The following is a 24,784-nucleotide window of genomic DNA, read 5'->3' as shown; positions in this document are numbered from 1 at the left end:
ATATAATAAAAGCCCGACATGTTACGTAATTTTGACTCTTTCAACAAGTTCACGCACATTATATTACCTAAGCTTTATTATAGGGATTCTCAACCTTTTTTTAAAGTAATGTACAACTTGTAAAATATTTTTCAGACAAGTATCCACTCATCAACCCCTTAGTTGAAAAAAAAAAAAAAAAAAAAAAAAAAAGACGTGAAACACTGTCAATAGTCAACAGAGTCTGTTTTATTAAACTTTGAATACGTATATACCGGGCCAACATTTGCACCTTTTTACTCATGTGACTATTGTAAACAAAATACAATTTCGGTTGCATTCCTCTAATTGGCATTAGTTGGAAAATGCATCGCTCCTTCCGGAACGTATTTGCATCGATTTCCAGGGTTCTACTGTATATGTATATTAAGAGGGATCCATGGGTATAGCGGTAAAACCGACAGATTTGAGGTAGTTTTAAATTCATTGGTTCATCGGCCGAAATTGCAGATTATTAAATTGACGGTACAATTTAAAAATTAAAAAAAGAAAGTAATTTATCAAAATCTAGCCAGAAGAACTGGTTAATATAGTCATGAGGAAAAATATATGTTCAGTTGAAGAACAAAAAAATCCCTCTTGGGCACTTTAGCTTGATTACATATGTTAAATGGGATATATCAAACGTTTATTTGACAAAAAAATAATTATAGGTTTTAAAATCCTAAAATAATCAGCATCAGTTCCAAAAAATATATGTCGGTAAAGCCTCGATACAAAACAATACATAAAGACAAAAAAAACAACAACATTTAACAGGCAGTTGATGGTAACAAGTGTTTTAATTCAGAAACACCCTATCACCTTCTCCTCGTGCTCATTTTTTCTTAACAAAAATGACATCCTTCGTCATGAAATATGTGAGAAACGACAGAAAGACTGCTATAATGAGAAGATAATAAAAAAGACAATATGCTTTAGCTACAAACTGGAGTAGACATTTTTTTATAATGAAAAATGTGAGGATAGAATGATTAAACCATAATTATCCAATGTAAATCACATTTTCTATCTATTCACTCTCTAATTTAGAGAGTGAATAGATAGAAAATGTGATTAAAAGATTAACTTATATTGCAACTGATATTAGAGTCTAATAACCGTTATCATGTTTTTCAGCATTATCAAACAACAGACTCAATTTCTCACCATAAATAAATGGATAACAACGAATGAGGCACTGGGCTCGTAATTTTTTCAAGAGTCTATGTATTACTTTATCACTGATCAAGCTCCTTATGGTCCATCGATGATTTAGGGGTTTTTATTGGCAGTTCGATATAGTTAAATGTAGCGTTGTGTTGGACCTAATTTCTTCGGTCAAGTTCAGTCTTAGAAACCGATCCTCTTGGTTCCTGAATTTTTCCTAAAATGTTGATAGCGTATTAGGGCAAAGAAGAAATATGAGATATGTGTTAAGAAGATTGGAAGATTTATCTTTGAAAAAAATACTCCTGTTTTCATTGTAATACATTTTTTTTTATTACTTAATTATTCTATTAAATATTAGAATAGTAAATAATTAAAATGAAAAACAAAGAAAAAAAACCCACCTCAATGACGTAACGAGAGATCGAGTTTGCCTTTTTTAAGGACCGACTAGAGATAATGGACAAATGAGAGTAAATTGCGTGACGGAGTTTTACTTACACAAGTGAAATGTGCAACTAAAATCTACCGTTTGTGACGTAAATTCAGATGAAGAAAGAAAAAAAATAGATAGAATGATAAAAATGTAGCAATATTCCAAAAAGTTCAGGTATTTAGTTCAAACTGTCAATCAATGCTCCAAAATATCATATCATTCTTTTGGCATGTAGATGCTGGTTTTTAATCACTGAAATGTTTTCAAAATGAATATGTATAATTTAATGTTGTCACGATAGCAATATTCTCTTTTTTTCGATAGATTTTTACTACAAAATTAGGAAGGCAGCTAAGTTCAGAAATTTGAGAACTTTTATAAAAATAAAAGTTAAAAACATTTTCATTAATGTTTATTTATGTATAGAAAATTATATAAAATGTTGTTTTTAGGGGGGGGGGAGCGAGCTCAGAAACTGTATTGATGCTGCAAACTGGTCTGCTCCTAGGATTTGGGTTTTTTATTTTAAATATTTTTTGCAAATTTTGTCCAACTAACATCTCAATTTTTCTTACTCTAATTTTTTTAAAGAAGATATGGGAATGGAGTGACGTTGTTCAATGGTCAACGCATTCGGACGAAATTATTATCTTCAACTCAATGTGAGTAGGTTTGATACTCAGTCGCTCCTAGAGAATGAAATATTTTTATGTATATGAACTTCAAAGACAATTCCTAGTTTGGATCAAGGCAAAGCTACTCTCTTTCAAAACATTCTTCAAATTGTCAGTGTTAGAATGTTAATTTTTTTGAACATACTGGCAGGTTATATTTTATATAACTCTAACCTAATTCTAACCGGCATACCCAACAACAGTAGTATCATTATTAAAATATAAAATTGACCATGATTAATTAAGCATTCCTTGTAACCTTCAATCAGTTAAAGTCTTCCTCTTAAGAGCTAAATTTCTATTAACATAAGATGGAATAAGAAGTATTAACCACCAAACCCCATTTGTTTATTTAATTATAATTAGTGAAACGAACATTATTTGCGCTTCTTGTTTGCTAACATTTCATCCAACCCAATAATTACTTGGAAAATAATAATGATGTTGTTTCCTTGTTGCTCGACCTCAATTATATATACATATATGGTGCGTCAACATAAAATATATCTTGAACAATAATCAAGAAAAGACGAAAATACAAATGTATGCTTTTATAACTTCATATATACAGACCCGTATTTCATTGACATATGTGAGTCAATTAAAGGGTTTGTATTAAAAATACAATGGATGAGTTAAGATACACAAGAATTTTAGCTGTAGTATAAAACATTTATGTGATTTAAAAGACTGTTATAGACCCCGATATGTACCCCTTTCAAATACATAACATTTGTCAATTTGTATTCTTTAATTGTGACAACCAATTTTGTTTACTTTAAGTGCAATTTGAACCAAGCGATTAATAAGAATAATTTCTTGATGGAAATTGACTATCATTTTTTTTTTTTGAAAAAAAATCAAAAATCCATAACTATTCTCAAAAATTAAATTTTTTGGGATTTTTTTTTCCACAAATCAACAGTTGTTTACAAAAAATTGAATTTTGAAAAAAATCAAATATTATTATTTTTTTAAATCCATAGATATTCAGAGAACATTAATTTTTTTGCAAAAAATTTAATTTTTTGCAAAAAAATAAATTAAATATTCAATATTCTAGTAAAAAGCAAAAATTCCTTCATTTTTTTTAAGGTGGAGGCTACAGCCTCTCTAGCCCAACCCCTGCAGAAGCCCGTTCAAATGTAAACTACACTCATTTTTGAGAAAAATCTTTCTTGCCTGGTTTTGTATTGACGTACCTCATATATAGTAATCCCCTCTCAAAGAAATGTCTTCATAAATATGAATTATAATTAAAGTCAAATACAAACCAAAGAGTATCATCTATCCCTCTTGTCAGTTATGGTATGCATGTATGTACATTCTTCAATGATGTCCTAATGAAAACATATATTTATTCTGTATTTAACTACTTCCATTATCATATCTACGTCTATGTATGGTTATATGCTGACAAGAACCATCAAAAAAAAAAAAAAAAAAAACTTGACCTTTTTATATATTCATGACATTGAAAACGAAAAAAAAATATACATATATTCTAATAACATCACAAAATGGCATTGAAAAGAAAATGAGAGAAAAAGAGAGAGGCATACTTCAATGTGGTACATGAATACCTAATGATTGATATACTTTTCCTCATTGAAACTATTGAATGACTAATAGTATTTATCTATAATTATATTCATTATTTTTCTCCAAAGATGCTAGAGATGTCATAAAACCCTTTTTTTCATGAACTGATGCATAAATATGGAAAGTTTATTTTTAAATTAAATAATTATGGAACTTTGCCACAATTTGTACAGGATTCCAGTTTGACACCTCGAACACAAAAAAAAACTATTGTCTGAAAATTTATAGAACTTCTTTAAAATATTTTTTTTTTTTTTTTAGAAAATTCGATTTCACTTGAACTCAGTTGCGACGGAACTGCAGGGGCTATTGGTCGCCCACATTTGATAAATTTTTATCATTATCGTCATATAAAATTATCAACATATATAAAAAAGGTTGATTGTCATTTTTTTTTTTTTTTTTTTTTTTTCTTCAAATTTAGACTTTTTCTAAAAAGAAAAAAAAAGAGTTATTCGTTAAATTTAATTTCTTCTAAAAAAACTTAAAAGTTGTTTGTCTCTTCTAAAAAAAAGTTCATGCAGCCGCCCCTGATGACATCACCATATTATAATTAATCCCTTACAAGAAGATATAACCCGGCACCGCTGACTATAATAATCAAGACTTGCATAGTTCGATTAATAAAATTAGTAAAATTTCCAGTCTCCCTCGCAAGACTGAAAAAAAAAAAAAAATACTTAAGATTTTCAGTCTGAAGTAGTTTTTTTATTATTAAAACAATAGTTGAATTTGTATTAAAAAGGAAAAACCGCATTGCATAATATGTGGAAATTCCCATAACTCGAAGTCGACCGAACTCATAAATTGTCCTAACACGAACTAGACTCAACACAACCCTTGAAAACTCAAACTCGAATCGAAGACTTTTATTAACCCTATAACTCCTAAGGCATCATATTTGATGCATGAGCTTTGGAATCCTTTATTTGAGCAGTTTAACGATTTTTTGAGTAGAAAACTTCATGGATGCAATTGTAAATATATAATGACTAATGGAACATAAACGGAAAACAATTGCGAATGTATAACTTATGACCTTCAAGCGAGAAGAAGACAATGTATTTATTGCCTTATAGAAATAGTACAAAAACATGCGTTTTTTGAAAAATTTAAAGTATAACTTTAGTGCTATATGAAAGTCAGTCAGTGACTTTGATTTTTTTTTAAATCTCAATAAACTTATCGATTTCGTTTGATATTCAAAAACCTTTTTGTTCCTAGAAGTGGACAAGGATTCTAATTAAAAAACAAAACAGTAAATTCGGATCCAGATATCTGGAATAAGGACGGCATTTTTCCTTTTTCCAAATGTTTAAATTTTCCTTTTATTATATAGAATACTACGTACATTTATATGAGTAAAATAGGTCCCCAATTTATTGTATTTTACATTTCTAAAATGTGTAACTACATAGTTCATTAAATATTGGTCTTCACATTTGTGTAACTACAAATTTTACTCTTAACAAGTACTTTGTACATTTTTTTTATAAATTTTGAAACAAAAAACTCCTAATTGTACCTAAGGTATCGTTAAATGTGTTTCGTGATTAAGGAGAAGCCACAGCTCACTCCTCGAATATAGCAGGACCATCTTCATCGTTGCAAAGTCCTCCTGAACGAATTGAAGTCGTGGCCTACTGATCGCGGCATCACCTTGAAAAGTGATGAAAAAAGCCGGACTGTGGAACCAGTGTTTAATTCCCAGAACGACTGCATCATTTCGTTTGGAAACCACGAAGAAGGTACTTGAAATCATTTCAACGACCAAACATCCAGCCGCAGTGATGATGGTCTTCTTGGCTCCTTCTTGAATTGGCATGCCTCTCATCTGGTTCACGGTGGCCGGCTACGTGGTCAAGTCCAATCTCATTCCTTGAATCTATGATAACTTACATGAGGGGAATGTATTGCTCTAGCAGGATGGAGCACCTTCTCATACTACCAATCTCGCCCTTAACTTCCTTCAAGAAACTCTCCCTTCTGGCCCCATAGAGCACCGACCTTAATCCCATGGACTTCTCTGTGTGGCCACACGTCGAGTCTAAAGCCTTCTGTATTCGCCACCCAAATATATCATCCTTGAAGGCTTCTGTCAAGGATCACTGTCCTGCAATGACTGGATATCATATTACTATTTACAGCTGTAAGGCCTTCTGGAAATGCATGGTAGTCGCATTCATGAGGACGCCCATTGAAAGATTTTCAGAAATTTTCTACATAAACTTACACGAACTTCGAAAAATACTTTGATAGATCTACTACTCCATAAATGAATCTAGTGGGCCATAGAGTTCATATAATATCTTACAATCGATGTTTTGATAATATTTTAGTCATAAGATACAATACTACTCAAGTGATTTTGTTTTTCTACTGCCCATATCAAAGAATCCTAAAGATCGGTAAGAGTTGTGGTATTCCACTACTTGTAGGGCCATTAGAAACGTCTTCAAGTTCAAATCCTACCGCCTTAAGCACTAGCATTTTCACACGGATAAGATAATTGAGTCATCCTTGGGAAGAAAATTATTTTATCTCTAAAATGAAATGGTGGACACTAGTGTTTGGGGTTCGGTCTGAAAATAATAAATCAGTCTAAGTCACTCAACTCTAGTGGGCCCATTTGTTGATTCTTCAGTGTCTCATTTTTGGAACTTATATACTTGAGATTACATTTTGTAGAACCAGTCACTCTAGTCATTGCAATATCACCAGCCTCAAGAGATACATTAAGATTGTAGACAGGAGCTTCAATATTGCAGAGGTGGATATGGCATGGTTTTTTTTTTCGTAGTCGTCTAGATCAAGTTATTTGTTTCAATAGAAAACAAATTAAATGCAATTTATTCCATATAATGCCAAAACTATTACTCGCATTTATGTTCTTAATTTTCAACCATATAACACACAAAAAAAAAAGTTACTCGGTTGCAATAAAAATTAACAATTAATTGTATATAATGCATATTATTTTTTACTTAATATTTTATCTACTCAAAACAGTAGACTTGAGTCTGTAATTGGACGTGACTTTCTCTCAGATAAGATGGATTCGAATACAAAGCTCTTTAAAGGGTAAGTTGTTTCCAATTTTTTAAAAACATATTGAACCACCCCTATTTCTAATTGTATAGCTACGAATTGAAATCACTAAAAATTAATAATTATTACTAAAATGATAGAAACTACATATAGTTTGAAGAGTAACATAGTTTTTTTTCGATTCTGTGTTCAAATAACTGCTCCTTCAAAATGACTTTGAGCACGAATGACTGCAACTTCCTAAATAAAATCATAATAATAACTCGAGTACTACATTTCAGACTATCTGAGAAGCTAAATGTAGCAGTGCCCTAGACGAAGGTACCCTTTTTGAAGTGGTTAATGAGTAAAAACAAGGAAAGTTATTTTACTAACCAAGTAGCTAGGTACATACAACACAATCCTAGCATATTACAGCACATAATAATTTCTTACAAACAACACAACACAAAGAATTATTGTTGAAGACACAAAAAATATATAATGTGTTTTTTGATAAATGAGAATCGTTTATATGTATGCACTATAAAGACAAGAGAAATAATTATATTAGTAGAATGATAAGTTTATTAGCTTACAAAGCATTATTTTAAAAGTACTGAGTGTTTGAAAAGTATTGGAATGTTATTAAAATGAAAATTCATGAGGTTTTCGTAGGTTTTTTATTTTTGTAAACATAATGCTCGAACATTAGGTGTGATAACGTTAGAAGTGAGGTCAGCTGTTTAAGTCAGTTAAGTACACTTAAGATGAAAATAAAAACCAAAAGAAAGATGGTTATTCTTCTAGTCCGCACCGGTCACACCAACACCATAAACATGCTCTCAGTCAGCAACCAGGTGGTATAGAGGGTCAGGAAACGGGTGACTCTCTCGGGATCCAGTTTTTCCGGAATTTATCAAGTGTTTAATATATATCATTTTGGCTGTTAATAACATGATCACAGCGAAGTTTTTTTGATCACTGAAGAAAATGAACCTTTTCCCACAATGTTTAAGAGAATTCAGGATGCGTTTACAGCGCTGGAAACGAATATTTTTTATTACTTAACTGAGTAAAGGTTTTTGTGAAGCCTTAGGAATTTTTTTACGACTATTGACCCTGTAGACTTGGCAATAACAATTTTTTGGCCAACTCAGTCATTTTCCTTCTTGGATCGGCTTCAAAAGCCTTTTGGGCAGTTTCTGGAGTTAGTATGGATAAATAAACCACTTTGAGGTTTGTTTTCAATGCTATTTATGGTTTCAAGTCGTTTTCTGTCCCTCCAGACAATCTGGCTGCTGAATGAGAGCTTGTTCGTGATGGTGGTATGATTGGGACGGACCGAAACAGAAAAATCATTTATTTTGGGTAAAAAAGCCTCTTAATTTTTTATTTTAATAACATTCCAAGACATTTCAAACACCAAGTATGCTTGTATATATAAAGACTTTACTTCATTATTTAGATGAAGTATAAAAGTTAAACAATAATTATACCATATTATAGATACATAGGTAGATAATCTGAACATTTATGTAGTAAAGAGAGGGAATGTGACATCCACAATCACCACATCCAAATCTTTATTTTAACGTTTTAAATAAATATGTATAGATATATATATAATGTAATATGTATTTGAAGGTTAATTGATAAAAAACACACAGTTACATATAATATGTATAATAAGTATGTATTCAATTAGTCGACCTTACTTTTCGAATGACATAGTTATAATATGTAGGTATAATGTTAAGTTTCCACATTTCTTTACTTTCAACAGGAATTCAAAGTCTAAATTGATATGTATTCGTCTGCACCAATTGGATTGGTGCTGTGTTGACTTGATTCGAACCGAACCGAGTAGCTAAGGGTTGATTCGAGTGAATGAATTAGAAAAGGATAAAAAATCAAACAGCTATGGATGTCCACTGCTCATGTATGAACTTATATTGAATGAACCCTTTCGTTGTTTTTCAATTTTGGCAGGATTTTTTCCCCTTAATAAATGCTTAATTTGCAAAATAATTTTTTTTGGGAAGAGACAAAAAACTTTTTAGTGTTAGAATTTTTGGTAAGGGACTACTAAATTTTAAGAAATAACCATCCCTCCCCCCTTCAAAATTATGGCATTTAAATTTTTTTATACAAGAGGAAAGTTTTTTATTGGGATAGCTCTAAAAATTAGGAGGACAATGGCCCTATGATTTCCTCGCCAAGTTGTCCTTTCCGTCCTAGTTATATTTTTATCTTCTTAACTAATTGATTGATTGAAATGATATAAACACGCAGAAAATAATTGATACCTAGAACGTAGGTAATACTTGAATATTAGACTTTCTAGACACGCATTTCCTATTTTAAACTTCAAGTATTTTGTATTGTTAAAACTTACAACAGATGAAATGACGTAGTCAGTAACTACGTCATTTGTGCTGATGTAGTTACCATTAAAGACCGACAAGGACCGGTTTTAGGACTAACACATTTTACTAAGAGCGGACTGACAGTTTTTTTAGGGCGATCTAATACAATTATTCCATTATTATTGGGAATAGTAGACGGGTTAACCAGAGCTAATTCGAAAACAACACATCATCGACATTCATAACATTGTTAAAGTGTGGCAAGAACTCATAGAACAGAGCCACAAAACTCGGAACATTTAATGAGGTTTAGTGATAATAATAATATATTATTATCTTCAAATTTGAAAATAAACTCAACCTTTGAGTGTATAATTATTCCGAGTACAAACAAAATTATATTAGATACACGGTAGGTGCATTACAAGGCAGTGACATGAACCTTCATCCCTTCCCTTTTCCTTAAAACAAATGATACACAAAGTTGATAACATTGTATTTATCAACATTCTTCAATCTATTATCTTACTTAGTGGATAATTATATTTTTATTATAAAACATCTCCTAAACCATTTTTTTGTTTTTTTGTTAAAAAAGAAAACAATGTTCATTTGTGAAATACATATTAATTAGCATTTTAAAAGAAGTGCTCCTGCTTTAATGACCTCAGCTAAGTAAGAAGGCTATTGTTGTTGACGAAGTTTAATAAAAGATCTACAAAAAGAGATTGTTATGGAAGGAATATTATTTTTTATAATATACATATTTGATTTTCAAGCTAGAATGAATATAATACAAATGATACACTGTTGCCAATGACAATGCAGAAGAGGGGGGAAGGGAGAAGTGATAGTTATTTAGAGGGTAAATTTCTTTATATGTATTATCTATTTGTATTGGGGTACAGTTATTATTTCACTTGGCTGCATCCGTTATGTATGTACATTGTACATATTATATAGTACATAGGTAAGCCATTACCAATTGCCATATCAATTCAAACACACCACTTTGACACAATAATGTATTATCATTGCATAATGATACGAATACTTTTTTTATATTGGTGTTAGCACTTGGTCCGAGAAGGAATTTCTTTTTTCAGTTCGGTCTTACGTGATTTTTTCTAGGTAGACCAAAATTCAGACTGTGTATATATTGATGGATTTTGGGTCATCCTTTTTGATTAGGATAGTTTTGGTTAAAAAAAAATTATATACAGGCTAAGGACTCAAAAATTAGAATCTTCTTCGAACCCGTCTAACATCAGTTCAAAAGACAATTTTGAACTTGAAACCATTCAAAAGAGCTGACAAAGAGCTACAATTTGATGTTTGTTTTCTTTTTGTGCTTTTTGTTGCAAAAATGTACAAGTTAAAGCAAAACGGCAGAGGGTGTGCAATCTAATCCACGCACAATTCGATTTCTGACAACAAGATCTTCACAGTGGACGCTGTTCTAAACAGGAAAAATGATTATTTCTTGGCTGAATCAAAAGCTCAGTTAGAGGGAACATCCAGCTTATGTCCTCGACTTTGTGGTGTCCGACAGCAGCAAGATGTCTCCCTACTTCTTCAGGGCCAATGCCACAGTCACCACGGACGTCTACTTCACGGTCCTCGGGTACCATGCCTTTCCATGGTTGAAGAGCATGTTTCCCAGGGAAAACTATGTGCTTACCCAAGACGGCGTCCCGTCACATACGTCCAAGAAGATGCTGCATTTTTGCAGGGAGAGCATGGCTGCCTTCTGGCCGGCAGATTTCGTCCTTAGCCGACGTGAACCCCCTGGGCTTCGCTGTTTGGAGCGTCTTAGAGAGGAAGACGAACAAGATTTCTCCACCGAATATCGATGCCCTGAAGGTTGTAATCATTCAGGTGTTGAACAACAAGGCCAGTTGTGCTTCTGTTCGTCACGTATTGAATAAAAAGTGTAGAAAATGTTGAATTACCAACTTTTGATTCAAAAGTTTGCCATAGAAATGGCACAAACTAAAAATATGTAGAAGTGAAAATGGCTTTTAAAATTTTTTAATTTTTGAGTCCTCACCCAGTATACATATTCGAGTAATTTGCATAGTTTTTTTGTTCTCTCTGCTAGAACTGAGACACATACTATTTGTATAGTAATTATTACTGATTCTATTCTTAAGTTACTCTTTTAAAAATGACTCGTGCCAAAAGATCAACAAATTGACTAGTAGGATAATATAGAATGAAGATTGCCGTTTATGACTCGTTACTCGACTAGGAAACTTTACACTGACACGACACAAAACATTTTTCTTTAAATATAGTTATTGCCATTTTTGTGTCCGGATCCGTATATATCAAGCATTTGTATCATAAACACGGTTTGGTCATTTTACGGTCATTCTCAATTATATAGAAACGGAACGGGTTTTTGTTTTACTATATACTGAGATTTTACAGTATGTCCATAAATTGATGGTGGTTTTAAAAAAATATCATGAAACAACCTAAACAAGCGATTTTTTTGGCGAAAAACTTTATTTACTTCCCAATATGACGACCTTTAAGCTTAATACATTTTTTATGCGTTTTGGCATCTCTTCGTACAGATTGTTCAAAGTGTCTGGATCAAGCTTTTGTCCGTTTATTTTTTAAATTTCATCCTCTGAAGTTGCCGGCGCATTTTCATTGAGTTCCCTCTTGACCAAGGCTCCCAAATTTTCAATGGGAGACAAATCAGGAATGTTGGCAGGCTATGTGCCTTTGCCTCAAAAAGAATCCAAGTTGTCTGAACACCACTTTTGTGCCTTTTTGGAGAGGTGAGCAGGGGCACCATCCTGCTGGAAAATGCCTCTTGATGTGTCAGACAACATTTACTTCTTCAAAGGAGGTCCAGTTTCTTCAGTACGAGAAAAATCATCAGAGACTTGCTGAGGATCTCTGTTACGTTGTACTCGGCCATCACAGTTTAGTTTCGTGGAATCAGGTGAAAATCTGACACTACATGGTGGCTGATAACGGCCAAACACAATCTGTTTGGGGATTTGGGACATGAAATAGCTCAAATGGGCTTTCATCACTGAAGAGGATACCTTTCCAGTCATCTGCAGTCCAGTGTTTCCGCTCCCGACAGAATTGAAGCTTTTGGTTTTCTGAAAGTTTGGGGTGTAGACAAGGTTTGTATGGCAAAGCATTCAAAGAGTGTCTCAGGTAGTTGTGGACAGATGACTTGGATATTGAATAGCCCTTTGAATTCAATCTCGCTGCAAGTACCCTTGTGGATTGCCTCTTTTTGATCAAAGATTTTGAAATCACCAGTTTGGGAACTTTGCTAATTTTTTTCTTCCTTCCTCGACCCTTCTGATTTGCAAGGGTTTGCCCATCCTTCCTTTTCTTACACCAATTCTCAATGGTCCTGAGAGAAATCTGTAACCTTTGAGCTTCGTCTCTCTGGCTTGATCCACCCTCTATCATGCTAACAGCCTTAGCCCTGGTCTCCAAAGAGTGCTCTCACCATTTCGGATACTGAATTTCAACTAACATCCTGTGGTGTTTTCTGAGCCCTTTTATTGCATCAGAAAAATTCAATATTGCCTAATGACTGTATCAGGCAAATTTCATTTCATTCCGACCAAAAAATAATTTAAAACTATAAAACGGATATTTTTAATACCAACTTCCATTTTTTGAAATATTGTATATTTCGATCGTAATTTTTTGGATATAAACATATTCAACAATATTAAGAAAGTAATTAGTTTTTTGTAAAAAATATTAAAGAAACAACAATTATTTTTCATACAAATTTTTGAAGACTAAAAATTGTAATAAACAAAATGTGAGGAAGGACAATTGTACTGAAGCTTGGCATTTTAGAACTGTTAAACACAATGTATTCAGTCCTTATTTTAGTATTACTTATTATTGTACACACTAAAGAAAAATTGAGTCATATGGAAATAACAAAAATTTCGTCTTTATTCCAGATATCTTGAGTTCCAGTATCGAATTAAGGACCTGTAAATAGTAGACATTAACTAAGTCTACTGTATTAAAGTCATATTTTATTAAAATTGTAGCTATACATTTGCTTATATGTATTACACTAAACCTCTTATAATATGTGATTCGTCAACATAAAAGCAAGCAAAGTAAGTCTCGTATATCAAAAAAAGGTTATAATTATAACTAAAATTTTTGGGCATCTTGACTTATCCCACAATTTTGAACACATAGCCTATAATTCACTCCAATACGTCTTATAAATATGTATGTTTATAAAAACTTATAGGGATTTTCTCCTCTTCTTGATTTAGGTTCAAGATTGTAGTATTTTTGCTGACGCACCACATACTAACATTGAAGTAGGCCACCATAAAAAATAGTGTTGGGTTTTGGTTTTGCGGAAATCTTAGAGCTGATCTGAGACCCTTATGATTTTAACTAATTCGTTCCAACTTTGATTATGACCGGTCTAGTAGTAAAATTCGGTCTTGGTCCGGTTCAGCTTCATTTTTTTTTAGAAAAATAGATTTGGGTTCGCAGCAGTGATTATATTTATGAATTATGTACGTCTATGACTCAAATTGGGAAAAAAAAAAAAGAAATTACGTCGATAGACTTCCATGTATCTATAATTCTATTATTCAATCATCATAATACGATAAAATATTTATTTTTATGTAATATACAACTCTTAAATTTCATTTCACGTTACCCTTAGAAGCTTTTTCATTCTCCTCTCTCTCTCAATGAAAGTAGAAGAAGGATTCAAAGAAATGAGTCATTTTTTTCCCCTGAGTTCACCAATGGGTTACATATTACATATTATGTACCATCTACGTGATAGCTATACGCACATAGGGAGGATATATTATTATTTAAAAAATTATTGATTGAGTCGACTCTCTACATACGTATTATGTGGCGAGTTAACACAAAAACAAACTTGAACTAAAATCAAGATAGAACAAATGTCAAAAAAAAAAAAACAATATAAAGAGGTGGGCAAAAGTATCCAGACAATATTTTCAAATAAGTTTAAATAATAGTAAATGACATTTAAGGACAAAATTTATTGGATATGAAATTTAAATTGAAAAATTAGCTGTTGTATAATTTAATATGAAGACCCTCGGCATTGATCCCCAACTGTAAATGTGACTAATAGGCTGATCAGGCCTTTATTACATCTTTTTTGTTGTAGCAGGAAATGTTTATCTTCAAAGAGAGCTTCAGGGATCTCAAGGAGCTAAAGAGATGTTCATTAACCTAACTTCTAAGCTCTGATCACAACTAGAAATCGCACGGGTCAGGGTAGTTGAAAAGGAACTCTTAGTTTTGGCTTCATAACAAGGTCTTAAATCAACATGAACTTTGTATCTGGAGGGTATGTGGCTTCCATCCATGGCATCACAACATTCTTGAGGTCAACTTGATACCGATGTCAAAAATGTGAGCTGGGATGACATTCCCGTCACTAGTGCCAGCCAGCTGTCATTCTTTGGGTTGTAGGTAGCGTCCAAGGCGAAGCTTCATGATGCCTGGATTTGATTTACAAATTGGCAAAGTTTCTTGCCTCTTTGCAGCCTGATATCCACCATCTAGATTGGTAAGAAAGGGACTCCTTCCTCTGATGTAGTACTTCAAGCCAAGGTCGTCCTTGATGGCCCTGACCACCGTCCTCCTACCGCATAAGTATAAAAAAAAGTTGACAGTAATTTCAGGTGAAGTTAGTGCTTAGTAGGATAAACGTACTAGATTTAAAAAAAATACAATTATTAATATGTGCAGATACTTCTGCCCAACCCAGAACATACAGCCTAATATTCCATAGACATATTGCTGTCTTATAATAAAAATGCCCTATCTGAACGATTGTTCAGACGAGACAAAATATATATAAAAAAGACACGTAAAAATATATGTTATACAGTCAATCCTGTATTAAGTATTCAGGGAAGGGAAACTGAAAAAGCGAGCCCTTAGCGCAGGTGACCTCTTAAAGAAGGTTTCCTATTTTGTAATCATTCTAAATTTTGAATCAAATACTAATTTAAACTAAAGCTTAAGACAAAGTAGCGAAACGAGCCTGTTAGCTGGAGAGGCCACATGGTCGTAAATATATCTTTTTCCCCATGAAAGAAGTCGTTTTTATACCACAAATGACGTCACTATATCATTTTTGATTATATTCGCTTAAGCCGTATACAGCTTTTTCGTCACTTCGCAGAGTTCACCTTGTTAATTATGTTAAAAGGGCGAATTTCTGGACGCTGCATAGTTAGTTATAGAGAATCGTGCCTTTAAAAATAAACAGGGAAAAACTCCAAAATTAGTTGGTAGTTAGACAATTTTTCCCAACTATGGAGTTATTATTCAATAATAGTAGAAAATTGTTCACAGCTTACAAGGAAATAAATAGAACGTTTAGAACTCTGATTTGTAGAAAAGAAGCAAACACCGATAGTTGACAACAAATTGATGTATATGTATATTTATGTTGCTAGTTAACAAAAAAAAAAGTGTCTCCACGTATAAATAATGATCACATGTTTTGTTTCGCTATTATGTTTTAAAGCTTTAATTTTAATAATAATAATAAAAAAACCTTGAACCTTATGCTCTCTTCTATTCTTCAGCCATCTTTAATTTCATTTCATCTGGAAACGTCTGTCATTAAATAAAGAAGGGTTTAAGTGATATTTCAAAAAAATATGTACCTACCTATGTAGGTATGTGTATCTTGATAGAACGACGACGCTAATGACTTAATCAAACAATTAAATGGAATCGTGAGATTGACGACCTTTACTTGTCATATTTTTCTTTTCAAAATATAATAAATTGTGTACATAGTAGATATACAGATAATACCACTGTTTGTATATTTGAAAGCTTTCTTTTTTGACATCTCACGACATATAATTTTGTTCTTGAGCAAAATTTGATATTTTGTCAAACAATTTAGTAGAATAATTGAGTGCTCCATTGAACTTCTATCTTATTAAAAGTAAATAAACTTATTACTAGACTTAGGATTTTGTGCGATTTTCAATTCTAAATCTATTTATTAGTCACCGGACGTAAACCTAATTTAAAGAAATAAAATAGTTTTGTACTTATCTCTTTTTTTTAAACTTAGTTTTTGACATATCGATCTTACAAGAACATAAAACCAATATTTAATTCAATATGAAGCCCTTTGCCTCAATAACACAGCTTCAATACACCTTGAATATGGTAGACCTTTATAGATATTCGTTTCTTGATGACACTTCAATTTGGTGCATGTTTAGCACATACTTTAGTCTCCATACGGGAATCAAAGGGTTGGAGTTCAGGCGAGGATGAAGGTCAAAAGTGTTTTGACCCTTAACAAGCATTGTCATGCTACAAATTTCTAGTTGATTTAAGTTTTATGGACAGGGACAAAGTCCTTTCCCCTCATGGGAAGTCGTTAAATTCGATATAAAGTTGATCGAAAAACGTTTTTTATTACGAATTGGCACACTTTGGCATTAGCGCAGCATACCTGAGATCTGACTGTGGGATTCCTTTGGTATCTCAAAAATGCGTTGAGAGAACTGTTTTTTTTTAAAAATACAGAATAGTGTTGTCACCAATATTTTCAAACAGGTACCGGTAATACGAATATAAAATAAATATGTTGTTCAAGGCAATAGGCTTACATATATTTTTCTTTGGGGTAGGAATTAGCTCAAATATTTGATGACTTATTGTATTAAAGAAGATGGTTATTTTTAATTTTTTTATGATAAACATTTTTTTATCGTTTTTAAGGGGGATGGGTGTCATAAATATGAGGGATACGCCATCGGTGGGCCATTTTCTTATAACGTAGTATAGCTGCAAGTATCTCTCTTTCAATATCCGTTTAGTATAGTACCGTTTTAAACGCGTCTGTCCTCGGTAACACTATACGGAACAACGTTAATACAGAAAAATAACAGCTGAATAATTATTATTTACAAAACTTTCTGATTGCTATTAATTAAATGAACACCCAGTATAAGTTATAGTCCTATTATGAACTTTTCCTTTTGTCGATTTGAATGATAATTTCAATGAGGGGGGAGGGAGTTTGAATATTAAATTTTATGTCATGCCACGGATTGAATGGAATAAGTAACAACAACTGAATACATGCCTTTAACGAATCACATAGAGGGGAAAATTAACTTTTCAAAACATATTACTAAATAAACATACAAATAAATTATTATTTATTTATTTTGACATGAACTAGACAGTATTTATTTATTTATGTGTGATTTCTTAGGCTTTTTTACAAGTTGCTTGATGGATTTTCACATACATATCAATAGAATAATAATTAACAATAGCATTAATACCCTAAACAGGGTCATTCAAGTAAATCCGCACCATATTTGACTACATCCAGAACAATAAGGAAATCATTTAATTTGGTTATTATTTCAATTTTAAAGTGAGAGGTTAGCCTTAACTTTAAGTTAGTTACACAACCTTTAATTCAAAACAAGTATTAACGATGTAAGAGACCTGGAGGAACAACATCTCCGAATTTGTTTTTGCGGGACCCAGCCTAGCGTACATCAAGAAGATGCTCTGATATTTAAAGAGCACAGTCTACGACGTCTACAATAACTAGAAGGAGAAGGGGACAAACAAGATAAACACCCACAAGTCCTGGAGGGATAAAAAGCGCACTACCATATTTCTCGTCGGGTTGAAACGTTCCTTGAAGTATTCTCCTTGGACTCCGATTAACATTCTTACCAAAAAGCGCCATAAAAACAGACCTGAGGATGAATTCATACTGCCACTACAATAGATATATCCTTACAGACAAAATGAAGGACACCTGTGCTTCCCACGGAACAAAATTGCTGAAGTATTTGAAGTCCCATGGTAACCGTCTCATCTTTTATTTGGATGAGAAACAATGGGCAGTCGAAATATCCCACAACATCCAGAACGACAGATGGTTGGTCACAGAGACAGCCAATATACCCTCTCCGTCTTTAAAACCGAGTTTCCAAATAGCATCATGACCCTTGGGGTCATTGGGAGCAACATCCGTGCCATACCCACCCACCCCATCTTATTTGAGCCAAAGGAGAGGTTGGATGTCGGCAAGTACTGGCTTCCTTTATTGATAAGGATGCAGTTAAAGGTAGTCCGGATTTACCTGAACGACCTTGTATATTTATACATAGTGTTGTATAAAATATGACATAGAAAGTGGGATATACTTTTTGTAGTTGTAACCTGAGCAAGATTTTTTATTTTCGATAGCTGTTACCAGTATTGTTTAATCATTGAGAAGGGGACATTTAAGTATAAAGTAATAACTAGTGTGTGTGCTCATGCAAGACGCAAAGTCAAAATGAGTGTTTACTCGGAAGTCCTTGTTTTACTCAGATTAGAATATGATTGCTATATAAGGAGTAGGATATGTGTTCATTTCCTTCCTCTCATAGTTGCTTGCAGCTAATCTTATAAAACGTCATGACAGCCAAGCTGCTCTTCTCTAAACATTTTTTGAATAATCAGGCTTACCTTGCTCATTTTCGGTCTCTTTAATTTTTACAAACCGAGAAGACATATTTTATACAACTCTGTTTTATACCTAATCCCGTTGTTGCCCCCCCCCCCTAATAATTACAAATTAATATCCATTATAAATTATCTAAATAATTATTTAGAATAAACTTTAATCGGCTTTATTCAAGTGTATATGTTCCAAGTCAAGTTTGAGTATAAAATGATTAATGATTCAAGTAGACTACACCTCTAATAATAGCTTTATATAATCAATATATGAAATTAGAAAAAATATTGCTTGGGTTACATCATGGAATTCTACACACATGGAATACTCAGGCATCCTATATGAGTATCAAATAGGAGTGATTCAACTTAATTTTTTACTCTATCCTTCATGAGTAAAAAAACCCACAAAAATAAGCTCAGCTGCATGCCTGATTTTTCGTTGTGTTTAGAATTCCATGGTTACATTTAGAAAAAATCACTAAGACACAGGTATTCCCATTTAATATTAAAGTCTTTTGAATTCCGTGCCTTTTGCCATAACAAATCAATTCAGTTATGGAAAAAACAAATAATTTAACCTGGCTTGCCAAATTGTTTCTAAACTATTGATCTTTATACACAAGGGAGAACCATACTTAATTGAGATCACGACATATTTATGCTGTTCTTACAAACAATATGGCTTCAGCTATAAAATGTTGACGTCAGCGAGAGGATCAGAGACAAGATTGTGTAGACAAGTGAGCTTTTAAGGACTGTCGACTACAATTTTAGTCAAAAATGGGAAAATAACAGTTTCTGGCCTTGTCTGTGAGTTGACGGAGTGAAAGATGGACATCCTGTTTAAAGATGATAAAGGCCTGAATGTTTACAAGAGGATATCATAATATCCTATATAGATCATTATCTATAGTACGCGTAGGAAAAAGAAGGCTCATGACCTCCTTCAAAATTAAATTGTCTCCCCTCGACTTAACTGTCTTTGGCTAGCTCAAAGGAATACTTAAGCCCATAATATAGTCTGAAGCATGATCCTATTAAGAGCTAAACTTCATCAAGACATGCAGCTCCAAGTTTCGTCCTAGATTGGAGGCCATGATCAAAACCTCCAATTGAAAGAAATTTGTCTGTTTTTATGTCTGAATTATATTCAAAAATTTCTGAGCATACGTCATACTCAGTTAGGATAAAAGTCGAGGAAATTGACTGATTCACAAAATCAAAGTAATGATTATAAAAATGACCTCTAATGTCCATTCGTGACGACAACAAAAAAGAAGAAAAGAAAGATACAAGTATATATAATAATAATAATAAAACATAGAACTTTATAAACAGCCCTTTAAAAGACTTGACCAATCCATAGATTATAATATACATACAAATATAAAGAATAGCCAAGTTTGTATACATGCCATTTAATGTTTAATAGCAGAAGTAATGGAACAAGAAATGACCTTTAATTCGTGACATTGAAAAATATAATATGTTTGTATGAGTGTTGGATTTATGCCTGAAAATCATAGACCGGTCTGATGTACCGAGGGGGACTAGTCGCTAGTGCACGCCAGACGCAAAACATTAAAAGTGCTGCCAAGGCCGCAAATGAATTCGTACAACAAAAAGCTTAATGGCAGTTATTAAGTACACCTTAAGCATGATTTATTTCTCAAAAACTGAGCCTTTAACTTCAATGCACATCTATATTATTGTTCTGAAAGCAGGGCAGCCCTTCTTGACAAAGCTGGTAGACATTATTATTCAGAAATTTGAATATAAATCCCATAATTGATATAAATATGGTTATGAAATAGTAGGCTGTATCAGTGGCGATATTTCCTTTTATTGAGGGAGTAACGGAACTAGAGAGTTTACAAAACACAGAACCTTTCAAAAAAAAAATGAGAAATTATCCGCTTATATAAAAATAATAGATACATTATATATATTTATGTAGTGTTACTTCCGTCTAATTTTTATATGCAGCATAAGTACTAAATTTAATTGGAAATGTACATTATATGACTCAAGAGAGAGGAAGTTTGTGTGTCTTTTCCAGTATTATTTTTTATAAAGGCAGTCAGTGGTGTAAGTTAAATATTCGTAGGGGGTAATTACATATTATATTAATATATACAAAATATATCTAATAAATCATATTAATATCCTTAAAAAGAAGACGAACAACAAAAAGTAAAGAAGGCAAAAGTGGAAATATAGAAGTATCTTAAAAGTGTAGGTACAATATACATATTCAGGCCCCCACCTTCGTTTTTGAAAGTAAAGGGGCCAATAATTGTAATTTATTTTACTGCTATGTGTTGGGTGATGAACTGTCCCCATTTGCTCGGGTATTTCCTCAATTTATATCTTGTTCAGAGTGTTTATAAATTCATCAAATGTCATGGTTTTTATGAGTTAAGTCGATTTGAAGGATGTAAAATAGGACATATTTGTGCAAAAAAGGACTCTTATTCTCTCTAGTTTAATATGTAATAAAGATAAATAAAAAAAAGAAATATCTTTTTTTTAAATAAAAAAGTTTAGGATGATAAACAAGAATAAAAATTTTACCCTAAGGTTTATTAATTTCAAAATATTTATCTTATCTCCCCTACAAACCATACCAATAATGTATGAGTTGTCTAAAAATATATATTATCCCCGAGGTGGTAGGACTTTATGTAGCCTGAGCTAATATAAGTGTAGATTGCTTGAGGGCGCTGGTGTCTCCTTGGTATGTGATAATAATCATACAGTGAGCTGTATTATTTTGTCACAAAATGGCGACACTCTCTGTCCCCTTATTTACAAACAAACAACGCTCATAACCTATAATTGGCCAAATATCCTTTTTTAGAAATCAAAATAACGTTTGTATCAATCCCAGCTTCCCCCTCTCCCCATAACTACTCCGGATAGTATCCCCGTTTCGGCTCCCTTTATAGCCCCTGCAATTGTGGAGAATAGCTATCCTGAGGCGAGGCTCTAGCTCTTATTTACTAAGCTGAGGTTGTGTTTTAATGGATCAAGTTTATCATTTATAAAATTTTGTGATTTGAATTACTCCTCTTAAATGTCTTGGCCTTCAACTTTTCTCTTTGCCCTTGAATGGGATGTAAATAGAACCATTCCTGTTGAGGATAAACACGTCCCCCATAACCTTAATCGAGCTCAATCGACATTTAGACGGTAAACCTACTAAGCTAGAGTTTTTTAGACAACTATCCTTAACTTAACTCCGTAGGGCCCTGCATTGTTTCGAAATATGTTTAAAGGATCCAAGTCTCTCTGTATTTTTGGAGAACGGGAAACTTGTTAACTGTAAATTCTCAAAAATTGGCGTGGACATGGACCCCTTTTGCGTGGCTCATGGTATTACGTATATCTCGTCTACAAGTTACAGCCAAAAAATGAGATGAATAGTTTTTAATGAAAGATTTACACTAATATGGTGAGAAAAGTGAATTAATGAAAGATTTACACTAATATGGGGAGAAAAGTGAAAAAATTGAATGTTCCATGGATGGTCGATATATTTAATGCTGTAATTTTTGACATATTTAATAAAAAAATATAATTGAAACGTATTTACAGTTCCATCATTTGTAAACCTACATATTTATAATAATTAAGTAATTTCAATAGATCAAAATGAAATAATAGCATCAATGAATGGACATTAATAATTTGAATGACTAATTGTATAATTAACAAAGCCATATTATGACGTGCAAGGTCTAGCTTGTACAACACATATAATATATTGTGTAGAGTTTTACAATTTTCATATTACTTTAAGAGAGTTAACGCTCTTCCTAAATGAATCATACAAAGTCTTTATCATATTGTAAGATAGCAAACATTCTAGACATATTGTAGTCATCATATTAATTATTTAAACAATAAGTAACTGACTTTGATAAGGTATGTAAGTAATGCATAAAAACTCCTTCTATAAATAGAGGAAATATATATCTACAAAGAGCACTGATTCCGAACCTTTTTGTCACTCTATACTAGCATTTTTTTGATTTTTACTACATACAAAATATGTTCAGCCAATAATATCTTAACAACTAAGAATATAAAGGCTCTCACAACCTCTCATCCTTCAACTACTCAAAGAGATTTAAGATAAAATAACAATATATAAATTATCATGAGTAAACACAGTATTAAGTTTTTGGTGAATGATTATCAACACTCGATCTCCACGACATGGCACTTTAAAAAAAAAACGACTAGAAAAAGCCAATTACGTTTAATTGAACAGAGTTACTTTTTTAATTGCATTTTTGATCTAGGCTTCATGAATGGGAAGAACTTGGGATAATAACATAAGTGTTACATAGGACACGTTCCTGTCTGCCACAAAAAACAACTCGTATTCATTAGTTCAACCAAATTTTTTATTTATTATTCACGTAATCTTTAGGGGAGTCCCGAATGGGAACCACTGACAATGAGAAATATCTACAAACATGATACATGTAATATGTTTATACAAAGCAAGTACAAAATATGTATATATATAGGCTTTTATGAGGCACTTGATCTTGAAAATATAGACAAACTAGAATTGGCACTCTGTAAAGCGCAAACCATCCACCTATCGTCATTTTTCCTAAATTATATTAATTTGTAATATAAAGCATCTTTATTAAACCTAAATAAAGACACCAATTTGAACTCTGTACCTCAATATGTTCCAAAGTTTTAATTAAAGTCTTGTGCTATCTTGACTTTGACCTCTCAAAATTTAGTGGACTCTTACTGTGACCATATACGATCTTCGTACCAAGTTTGATCAAAATGGATCAGTATGTTTTGCCGTAATCCTGGTGACCAACAGACTAACAAACAGAAGCAAAAACATAACCTCCGTTGAACTTCGTTAGGGGGAAGTAATGATATCAATATATTCCAAAGCCGTTTTATGATGTCTTTATCACGTCGTTTAGAATTCCAGTCATCTTTGTTTAAAGTTAGAAATTGATGTTTTTTTTTCATTTTCATAGGCTCATAGCTTCAAGTAGAATATATCAAGAAAGTGTATATAATTTAATAGCTGGAAGTTTGAACTTTAATTTTACATAGAGATGCACTATATCATTGTCAATTGGAGACGGAGAATGGGACTTAGAATGGTAATTCATATCAATGGATATAACGAACTCTTAAAAGTATCTTCTATTTTCTGAGGAATTGAACTGGACTCGATGAAAATATTCAAGGACTTGAACTTGCAGTATAAAGACTGTTAACCACTTCTGATTTGAGATAAGGCTATTGTAATATTTCAAGGATTATAAATTATTAATTCTTAATAGCCTAAGAGAGCATCAAATAACAAATACGTTTTGATGGCAACACTCTAGGTATCTCTATACATTATACAATATATAATGTATGTATGTATTTGTGTGATTTGAATCACTTAATTTATATTTTTCGAAGGACGTTTGTCAAGTGTAATAACATTAAGATAATAATAACATCCCATAAAGAGGAAGATAATATACATAATATGTATATTTTGACGATAAAGTCGTCCTTCAATTGAAGGAGGCCATGGTTAATTGTCGCTGTGAATCCTGTACTATGAAAAAAACGAAAAAAAATCAAATAGGATATAGGAATTAGTATGTAAATTGTAAGAAATAGTGTTGGGTTTCGGTAAGGAAATCCTAGATCGCTAACTAGGATTGTTAAAATTCTAAATAATTTAGTCCTAATTAGGTTTGGCCAAATTTCGTTGATAAGTTTGATCCTCAAAAAAATAATAATAATAATCAGTCTTGATCTGGTCCGGTGTTTTAAGGAAATATATTTGATTTGGAAAAATGACATTTTTTTAAGAAAAAAAAGTTTGTGAGTGAAGCATAGGAAATTTCAGTCAACGATTTTCATTTCGACACTGGGATTTGAATTTCAGTCAACGATATTACGCGTTG

General features: G+C 32.4%; 1 protein-coding gene and 1 long non-coding RNA gene across 5 annotated transcripts in view; both read right to left on the bottom strand.

Moving 5' to 3' along the window:
• Window positions 1–24,784, bottom strand: part of RhoGAP68F (Rho GTPase activating protein at 68F) — a 48,405-nt gene that overhangs the window by 19,318 nt on the left and 4,303 nt on the right. The window lies entirely within an intron of this gene.
• LOC121114309 (uncharacterized) lies at window positions 23,222–23,666 on the bottom strand. The gene is made up of 2 exons (XR_005863249.2): window positions 23,528–23,666; window positions 23,222–23,454 (listed from the first exon to the last, which is right to left on the bottom strand). It is a non-coding gene; the product is annotated as an uncharacterized lncRNA (long non-coding RNA).

The sequence above is a fragment of the Lepeophtheirus salmonis genome, chromosome 3 (assembly GCF_016086655.4).
Source record: "Lepeophtheirus salmonis chromosome 3, UVic_Lsal_1.4, whole genome shotgun sequence".
Classification (NCBI taxonomy): Eukaryota; Metazoa; Arthropoda; class Copepoda; order Siphonostomatoida; family Caligidae; genus Lepeophtheirus; species Lepeophtheirus salmonis.
The sequence above is the reverse complement of the archived record's forward strand: the minus strand, read 5'-3'. Positions and strand labels throughout refer to the sequence as shown.